This window comes from Ursus maritimus, unplaced genomic scaffold, assembly GCF_017311325.1.
Source record: "Ursus maritimus isolate PB19 unplaced genomic scaffold, ASM1731132v1 scaffold_14, whole genome shotgun sequence".
Lineage (NCBI taxonomy): Eukaryota > Metazoa > Chordata > Mammalia > Carnivora > Ursidae > Ursus > Ursus maritimus.
Genome location: NW_024423786.1, coordinates 9,797,550 through 9,806,644, shown reverse-complemented (window position 1 = coordinate 9,806,644; position 9,095 = coordinate 9,797,550). Strand labels below are relative to the sequence as shown.

The 9,095-nt window shown below is 40.5% G+C and overlaps 1 pseudogene; it reads right to left on the bottom strand.

Moving 5' to 3' along the window:
- Window positions 1-2,403: 2,403 nt before the first annotated feature.
- LOC103669651 lies at window positions 2,404-4,698 on the bottom strand (annotated as a pseudogene).
- Between the last annotated feature and the right edge of the window lie 4,397 nt (window positions 4,699-9,095).

Sequence of the window (9,095 nt, the reverse complement as noted above, 5' to 3'; positions counted from 1 at the left end):
TGGGGAGATTTTATATAATCAATGAAATATGCATCATGTTACCTTTCAAAAGAAGAAAAATTCTGAATTCCAAAATGTATCTGGTTCCAGGAGTTTTTAATATGGTATTGTGGACCTGACCTTTACTTTGCCTATTCATCCTGGTTCCCATTTTTGATGAATCTTTCCGTCACAGCCTTGCCCAGATCTCCTTCTCCTGGGGCACTTTTCCAATACATCCAGATGTTCTCGAGTTCCCTAGCAACTGGAGACATGATGCCACTAGTCCGTGGCTGAATTCTATTTTGAACTCAGTAGGAAGCTTTGCTCATGAAGTCCCTTCTCAGTGGACGGAAACTCAGGAGAGGAAGTCTGAATCTCCTCACTTGACTGCTTACTTTGGGAAAATCACCTTAATAGTTTAAGTCTTCCATTTATTTTCTTAGGCCACATTCCCAGCAGTATTTTATATACAAAGGGAAGAAACAAAAGCTCAGAAAAATTAATCAACTTCCTATAATACTGTCCCAACATGATTCCAAGACACAATATTGTAAGCAACTTGAGGGAAGAAACAGACTCCACCATCTTCTGTACAGAACAACTGCATAATTTGCAGAGTCCTGTGAAAACAAAAGTGCAGGATCCCTTGTCCCAAATACACTAAGAATTTCCAGACAGTAATATCAGAACAGTAAACCAAACACCAGGTGCTTTAAGTGTGAGGTTGTGCATGGGTGCCCAAGTCTCATGCCCATGAAGCCGGCACTGCTTCTATATTTTCCACAGCACCTAGTATAGGATGACTTGATGAAATAATGTTTTAATTGAATGCTATCAATGACAATCAATGGGAAGTAATGCTAAGAAACGACATTCACAAAATATTATAAAGTTGACTTCACAATATTCCTCCTTACTTTAGTACTATCCATTACACAGTCTGCTTAACTTGCAAACTGCTTTTTTATGCGTTGAAACAACACTTCTGTAGCAGGCATATTGCCCAGGAGATGGCAACACTGCTAAAAAACCTATCTGTGCTCAAAGTAATTTATTATCCTTAAAGCTTTTCCTTCTTTTTATACACCAAGTTATAACCTCTTCCAGAAACCATTACCCAAGACTTTCTCAAAACACTTTCTTCTGGTTGCATTGTGGATATGATGGCATGTCCATTTGTCATGGTGAGTTTATAAACATCGAACTTTTCTTCACTGAATATTCAACTTATTCAAATGCTGCCAGCTCACGATATGAAAAGCAAGCTAACCAGCCAGTAAGGCCAGAGTCTACACAATCATGCCTAATTGGTAGAAAAGGTTGGTTTCATTATGAATAAGCCGGTAATGTTCAATTATCTGTACAAATGAAAGGGAGCTGAAGTGTTTAAAATAAAAAATAATGCATAATTCAAAAACCTCTTTTGTGACTGCACTGTTGTCTTTTTTCCCATATTCTCATCAACTATGCTTTGTGTATGACGTGTGAAGAGCTCCATGTACACAAAATATATAGGCGGTTGAGTCAGATAAGCCAAAGACTTGTCTAGTGTCCCCTTTTTGTGACCTTGTGCAACTCTAAGGCCAAAAAGATGTTCAAGCTCTGGGAAACCTTAAATATAAATAGTCTCTGCTTCCTCACATCATGGAGGGAGAATCTGAAGCTCGGTCCCATCCATACTGGAAACTGGACTCAGATTCTTGTCTCCCCTGCTCTCCTCAAACTCACAAGGTAGCCAAGAGCTTGCCATCTACTGTACTGGCCTAGCTTCCATGTCAAAAATAGAGCTGAACTGTCAAGGACTGCTGAAAGCAGATCAGGCATCATGGTATTTTGACTTCTGAAGTGTCCACCATTCAGGAGGGTATGTGTTGTGGTGAGTACTGTGTATTGTGTAAGACTGATGAATCACAGACCTGTACCCCTGAAACAAATAATACATTATATGTTAAAAAAAAAAAAAAGAAATGAAGTGTCTACAAAAGAAGTTTCTAAGAGTGGTAAGCATTAACCATAATAAGGTCAAGCCATTTACTGAATCATTAAATAGCATCAATCCCTGACTAAACAGCACTCTGCCAGGCACTGAAGGAGTTAACAACAACAAACAACTAGGTGAAAATATCATCCTCTTCCTCATGAAATGAGTCAAAACCAATTGGGAGTCAAAAATGGGTTCTCACTAGACCCTAAGCTCCTCTGGAGCAAGTTCTGTCAGTGTGCCTGGTTTTTGTTTTGTTTTGTTTTGTTTTTCATCTTTTCCAATCGCTTTATTACATGTGACAAAGATCACTGGCCCAGTTGTGCAATGGGAAAGAAATCCAGCCCACCCACCACATTGTCCCACCACTATGCCTTCACCTTGTTGGGGGAAAAAAGACAAAAAAGGGATCCCAAGTCAGGACCACAGTGCCAAGCCCCTCAGTAGGTGATCTGGTACACCAAGGCATGGTCACTGAACCCTGTGATGCTCAGGCAGTTTCTAGGGTATGCATCACAGCATAGGATGGAGGAGGTCTTGGGTACCTGGAATACTGTGGTCTCGCAGGTATGCTGTAGATGCTGACCAGGTCATCCATCCCAATGATCTGGTCAAGAGGGGAGAACTTGAGACCCAAGATGGTTCCATCCTTATACCCCACCATGTGCTTCTGGCCCCCTCAGGTGGGCTACGGCCACTGTTGGCAATTGGCTGTGCCCACCAGCACCCAGTCCTCCTGGGGACTAGGGAACAGGCTTTTTATCTGAGACTCAAATTTGTATTCCTGGGGCTCCCCAGTGGTGTTCAGGTACCACAGGCAGGTGCACAGACCCCCGCCCCCTACCCTGTTCAGATGTTCCGGTCTTTAACAGCAATGTTTTTGGCTCCATCCAGGTGGCCCAGCAGATCCCTGACAATGCTCTGGTCCTGTGGGTCCCAGATTCTGACTGTGCCATCAGTGAAGCCAATGAAAGTCAAGTTGTCTTCAGGGTGGGAGGCCAGGGCCTGGCAGGTGAGACCTGCACAGGATAGCTCATCTCTCACATGCAGGGAGGGTACTATCAGGTCCTACACACCCAAGCCAAGCAAGTTGTGGCCACCCATCAGCAGGGTCATGCTGTTTGAGGACAGCAGGTAGGTGTGCAAGTAGGCCCACTAGATCTGTACACACAGGTGGTTCTCAGGATACCTGTCCTATACCACTTGGCCAACCAAGCTCCACACTTTGACGCCCCTTGTCACAGGTGAATGTGTGTCATGTGAAGCTGCTGATAGCCATGGCAGCAACAGCTCCCTGTGATTTAGCATCCACACCTTCTCCATTCTATGTGGGATGGCCAGCTTCTTGAATTGTCAGGGCAAGGCATCTGGTCTTTTCCACATGTCCCCTAAGTCCTCAGGGTACCAACATATGGGCTTCAAGAATGGATAAGCTCTCCCAGCAGGCTCCTAGGCCACACAGGAGAGTATCCTCTCTGCTTTGGTACATGACTCTGTGCCCCCTTCTTGGGAACTCTCAAGGTGGGGGGAGGTGGAGAGCGGATGGGCTGAGAACCAAAGTATCTTTGGTACATGGCTCCAATCTCAAATAATGTGGTCCTGGGTCCTGGCTCTGTAGGCTTAGTGCCTATTCTGTTGTCCTGTGCTGCGGCTGGTCCACCCTCTTGTGGGTCCCAGCAAAGATCTCCAGAGTTGCTCAATCAGAATATCCTGCCAAAACTGGGGTTCAGAGTCCCAAGAAGGCTGCATGTCCATCTGGTAGACTGGGGCAGTGTCTGATCCAGAGGGCTGCTTGTGCCAGTCTGATGACCTTGTGGCCATGAAATCTTTGAAGTGTGGCCCCTGAAGACTGGAGGGCTGTGGGGTCTTGACCACTGGGTGCGGGGAAGCCTCAGGGCTGGCTGGCTCCCAGGAATCCTGGTGAGCAGTCTCACCAGGGGAGACCTGGCTTACCTGGCACTCCCTGGGCTGGAAGGCCAAAAGTCAGCTCCAAGTCTTCATGGTCCACAGGAAGTTTTCTGCCTGCTTATCATGTTCCTGGAGACCCTGCCAGATTTTCTGGAGTATATAGTACATGCTCTCCATCTGCACCAACAGGTGAGGGAGGAACATAGGGAACTGCTGTCAGAGCTGATCCAGGACACCCCGAAGTTCAGTTCAGGATGAGTCAACATTTCTGGGGGCCTCCTTATCCTTTGAGGGTGCTTCTGGGGGCTGAGATAGCCCCAAGAGGTCATCTTCAGGCAGTAGTCACAAGAACTTTCTCCAAGGACTCTCCTTTAGGATGGAGGCCCCGGACAGCAAGGTGGAAATTGTGGAGGGTCATCCAAGTTCTGGCCAAGAATGAGCACCCCTTCACTGTCTGTGCCTTTTATCTCTGTGCAGCCAGGGCAATCCTTCTAAAATGCAAGGCTTTACAGTTTCCCTCTGCTCTTAGAATAAGTGCCAAATCTTTAATGCTGTCTTTGAGGTATGGAACAGTATAAACTAGAGGTCAGAAAATTTCTGTGTAGAGCCAGAGAGTAAACATTTTCAGCATTGCCAGCCAACCAATCTCTGTGGCAAACTCTCCATTCCATCACTGCCCCAAGAAAACAGCCATAGACTCTCAGTAAATGAACAGGCAAAATGGTGGCCCAATAAAACTCTCTATATAAACACAAGCAGTGGGAGGATCTGGCCTGCCTTCCACAGTTTGTGGACTCTTGGCATAGACTATGCACCTCGAGCTTCATGCTTACTACTCACCTGAGGAACTTGTTAAATACAGATTTTAATACAGTAGCTTGGGGGAGACTTAGATTTTATATGTTTAACAAGTTTGCAGGTGATGCTGGTGCTGCAGACACAGAGAATAGTGACTCACTTTCTGTGATGGTACACATTGGACCTGTCAGTTACTCCTTCCTGCCATGTTTCCTCTGCTCCAGGGCCTTTGTGCATACTGTCTTTGAGCTGACTGTTCTTCTCTTTTTCCTTAATCTATTCACTTAAATTCCACCTCAGGTGCCCCCTTCCTTAGAAAAGATGTTCCACAGTAGATCAAGCATACCCCTCATATGCTCTCACTGGTCCAGATACCTCTCCACCAGAGTGATTATCACATTTGTCATTTTGTATTTGTTTGTGTCATTGTTGATTAAGGGCAGTGTCCTCCCCTGGAATGTAAATTTCTTGAGAAGATACAATATGCCAGTTTGGTTATTTTATACCATGCCCCTAGCACAGTCTTCTGTATTCACTGCTACTCCATAATATTGAAAAAAAAAATCAATGAAACAATTAATCAATCCCTATTGTCTAGAATGACCCATAGTAGATAGGCACTCAGGTAAGACTGTTGAATAACTTCTAGAAAGTTTTGGAATTCACAAGATTTTTAAATTTTGGAAGGTTTTTTTTAGACCCCTTTACTGTTCCCCTTCCCTTCCTTCTGTTCTCTACTCATCTCTCTCAAAACCAATCATATCCAGCAGAACTTTCTACAATAATGGGACTATTCTGTGTTGTCCAATATGGTAGCCAGCTGTGCTACTGAGCATCTGAAATGTCTTGGTACAACTGGGGAACTGAATTGTAATTGTATTTAATTTTAATTTAAATTTGAATGTGAATGGATACATGTGGCTTGTGACTACTATATTGGACAGCACAGCTCTAGATTTTTCTGGAGTGATTATATCTAATATAAAACCAATGGCCATCACTATGATGATAGTTACTAAATCATTTAGAATTGAATCATCAGGAGTGCAAAAAATACCTTGTTTTGGAATCAATTGTATTGTCCTGTGTCTGGCATCAATTGTAGTATGCTCTCAGCCTGAAGTAGATCTGAGTGGCACATCTTAGGACTTCCCAGTACCCATATATATTCTTTTGTGAAAATCTGAGAATGCTCTTCCTCCTCTTACTTATTTGACACACTCTCATCTATTCTTTTTTTAGGGGGGAAATAACTTGAATGTGGGTTTTTATCATATTTTCGAGATATAATTCCATACATACCATAAAATTCACGTCTTCAAAGTGTACAATTTATTTAGTACCTTCAGGACATTGTATAGCCATCATCACTAATTCCAGAACCTTATAGTCACCCAAAAAGAAATCCCATATCCATTGGCAGTCTCCTTCCTTTCTTCCTTCCTTCCTTCCTTCCTCCCTCCCCTGAAGCCCTGTCATCCACTATTGACCTAACACAATGTAAGTGTACTATTTCCTTAGATTTGTCCATTCTGGACACTTCATATAGATGGGATTATATAATACATGGCTTTTTTTGGTTAGCTTATTTTCATTTAGCATGAGGTTTTGAAGTTCATGGAGGCTACAGCTTGTATCAGTACTTCCTTATTTTTATAGTTTTTAATAGCACGATACATTTTCATTATCCATTAATTATTAGGCACTGGGGTCATTTCCATGTTTGGACTAGTATGAATAACGTTGTTATTAACTTCCATGTTTGGGTTTCATGTGGACATATTTTCATTTCTCTTAGAGATATCCCAAGGAGTAGAATTTCCGGGTCAAATGATAGCTCACTGGAACTGCCAAACTGATTTCTAAAGTGGCTGTACCGCTTTCCATCTGTAACAGCAAATAGGATGGTTCCAATTTCTCCACATCCTCACGAACTTTTGCTATTATTGTCATTTTTTTTTTAAAGATTTTATTTATTTTTGAGTGAGAAAGAGAGAACAAGTCAGGGGAGAGGGAGAGGGAGAAGCAGACTCCCCGCTGAGCAGGGAGCCCAATGCGGGACTCAATCCTAGGACCCTAGGATCATGACCTGAGCCAAAGACAGACACTTAACTGACTGAGCCATGCAGGAATCCCATGTCTTTTTTATCATAGCCATCTTAGTGCATACGAAGTGGTATCCAATTGAGATTTCGATTTGGAATACACTAATAATTAATGATGTTGAACATTTTTCACGTGCTTATTGACCACTTTGGATAAATGTCTACTCAAATATTTTCCCCAATTTTTAATTAGGCTTTTGTCTTTTAATTTTTGAGTTGTGAGACTTCTTTATGTATTCTGTATATAGTCCCTGAACAGATACATAATTTGCAAATATTTTCTCCCTTTCTGCAGGATGTCTTTATACTTTCTTCATAGTATCCTTTGAAGAATATTTAAATTTTAATGAAGTCTGACTTATCTATTTTTTCCTTTTGTTGCTTATGCTTTTGGTGTCATATTTGCCATACCATTGCCTAATCAGGGGTCACAAGTATTAATCTATACTTGTTTCCTTCTACAAGTTTTTTCATTTTAGCTCTTACCTTTAGGTCTTTGATCCACCTTGAGCTCATTTTTTCTTTTTTTTTAAATTACGTTGATTTTTGTTAATGGCATGAGGTAGGGATCCAATTTCATTCTTTTACATGTGCACATCCAGTTGTCTTAGCACTCTTTGTTGAAAAGACTATACTTCCACCCCATGAATCATATGGTATCCCTCTATTTCTTTTTCTTTTACTTGTCTAATTGCCTTGGCTAGAACCTCCAGTGCAACACTGAAAAAAAAATTGATGAGAGTGGACTTCCTTACTGTTTTCCTGATCGTGGAGGAACGTTTCAGTTTTTCACAGTATGATGTTAACAATGGGGTTTTGGTGGATTGCCTTTATCATGTTGGGGAAGTTCCCTTCTATTCATGGTTTGTTGAGAGTGCTTTGCATCACAAAAGGATTCTGGACTTTGTAAAATGCTTTTTCTGCATCTATTAGTATAATCAAATGAGTTTTTTTCCCTTTACTCTATTAATGCTGTATATTAACATTGATTGATTTTTGTATGTTAAGCAAGCCTTGTATAGCTGTGGGATAAATCCCACTTGATCCTGGCATATAATCCTCTTTATATGTTGTTGTATTTGGTTCACTGGTATTTTGTAAAGGATTTTCATTTCTGTATTAATAAAGTATACATTTTTTTTCTTTTTCATTCATTTCAAAGTGTTTTCTAATTTCCTTTGTGATTTCTTCTTTGACACACTGGTTATTTAGGTTATTTAGGAAAGTGATGTTTAATTTCCACACATTTGGGAATTTCCCAAATATCCTCCTATTGCTTATTTTCTATTTCATCCCATTGTTGTCAAGGAACAACATATTTTGTATGATTTCAACTCTTTTAAATGTATTGAGACTTGTTTTATGGCCTAATACACAGTCCACTTTGGAGAATGTTCCCAATGCACTTGAGAATACATATTATGCAGTTACTGAGTGAAGAGCCCTGGAGACGTAGGTTAGGCATAGTTTGTTTGGTGTTGGTAAAGTCTTCTGTTTCCTTGTTCATCCTATACACAGGTGTTTTAGTTGTTATATAAAATAGAGCACTGACGTTTCCAACTATTAAAGTTGAATTGGTTGACTTCCCTTCAATTCTATCAGTTTTTGCTTCATGCATTCAGGACTGTATTGTTTGGTTTATGATGTGTTTATAGTTATATCATCTTGGTGAAATTAACCTTTTATTATTATAAAATATCCCTCTGTGTGTCTAGTAACAAACTTTGTCACAAAGTATGTTTTGTCTATTATTAGTAGAGCCACTCCAGATTGTGGGGTTACTTTTTTATGGTATATCCTTTTCTATTCTTTTACTTTCAACCTATTTGTATCTTTGAATAAAAATCGTATCTTTTTAGACAGCATTTAGTTGAATTATTTTTCCAGTTTTACTGAGAAATAATTGACATGCATCACTATATAAGTGTAACATATACAGCATGATAGCTTGATTACCATATACTATAAAATGATTATCACCAAAGGTTTATTTAACATACATCATCATATAGACACATTTTTTAAAAAGAAAAACAAAGGGAGCAGCCCACGTGTCAATGATAAATGAATGGGTAGGACAAATATGGTATATATACAATGGAATATTATTCAGCCATCAAAAGGAATGAAATCTTGCCATTTACAATGATGCAGGTAGAGCTAGAAAGTATAATGCTAAGTAAAATAAGTCAGAGAACTACAAATACCATATGATTTAACTCATGTGGAATTTAAGAAATAAACAAATGAGCAAAAGAAAAAAAAAAGACATAAACCAAGAATCAGACTCTTAACTATAGAGAACATACTGATGGTTACGG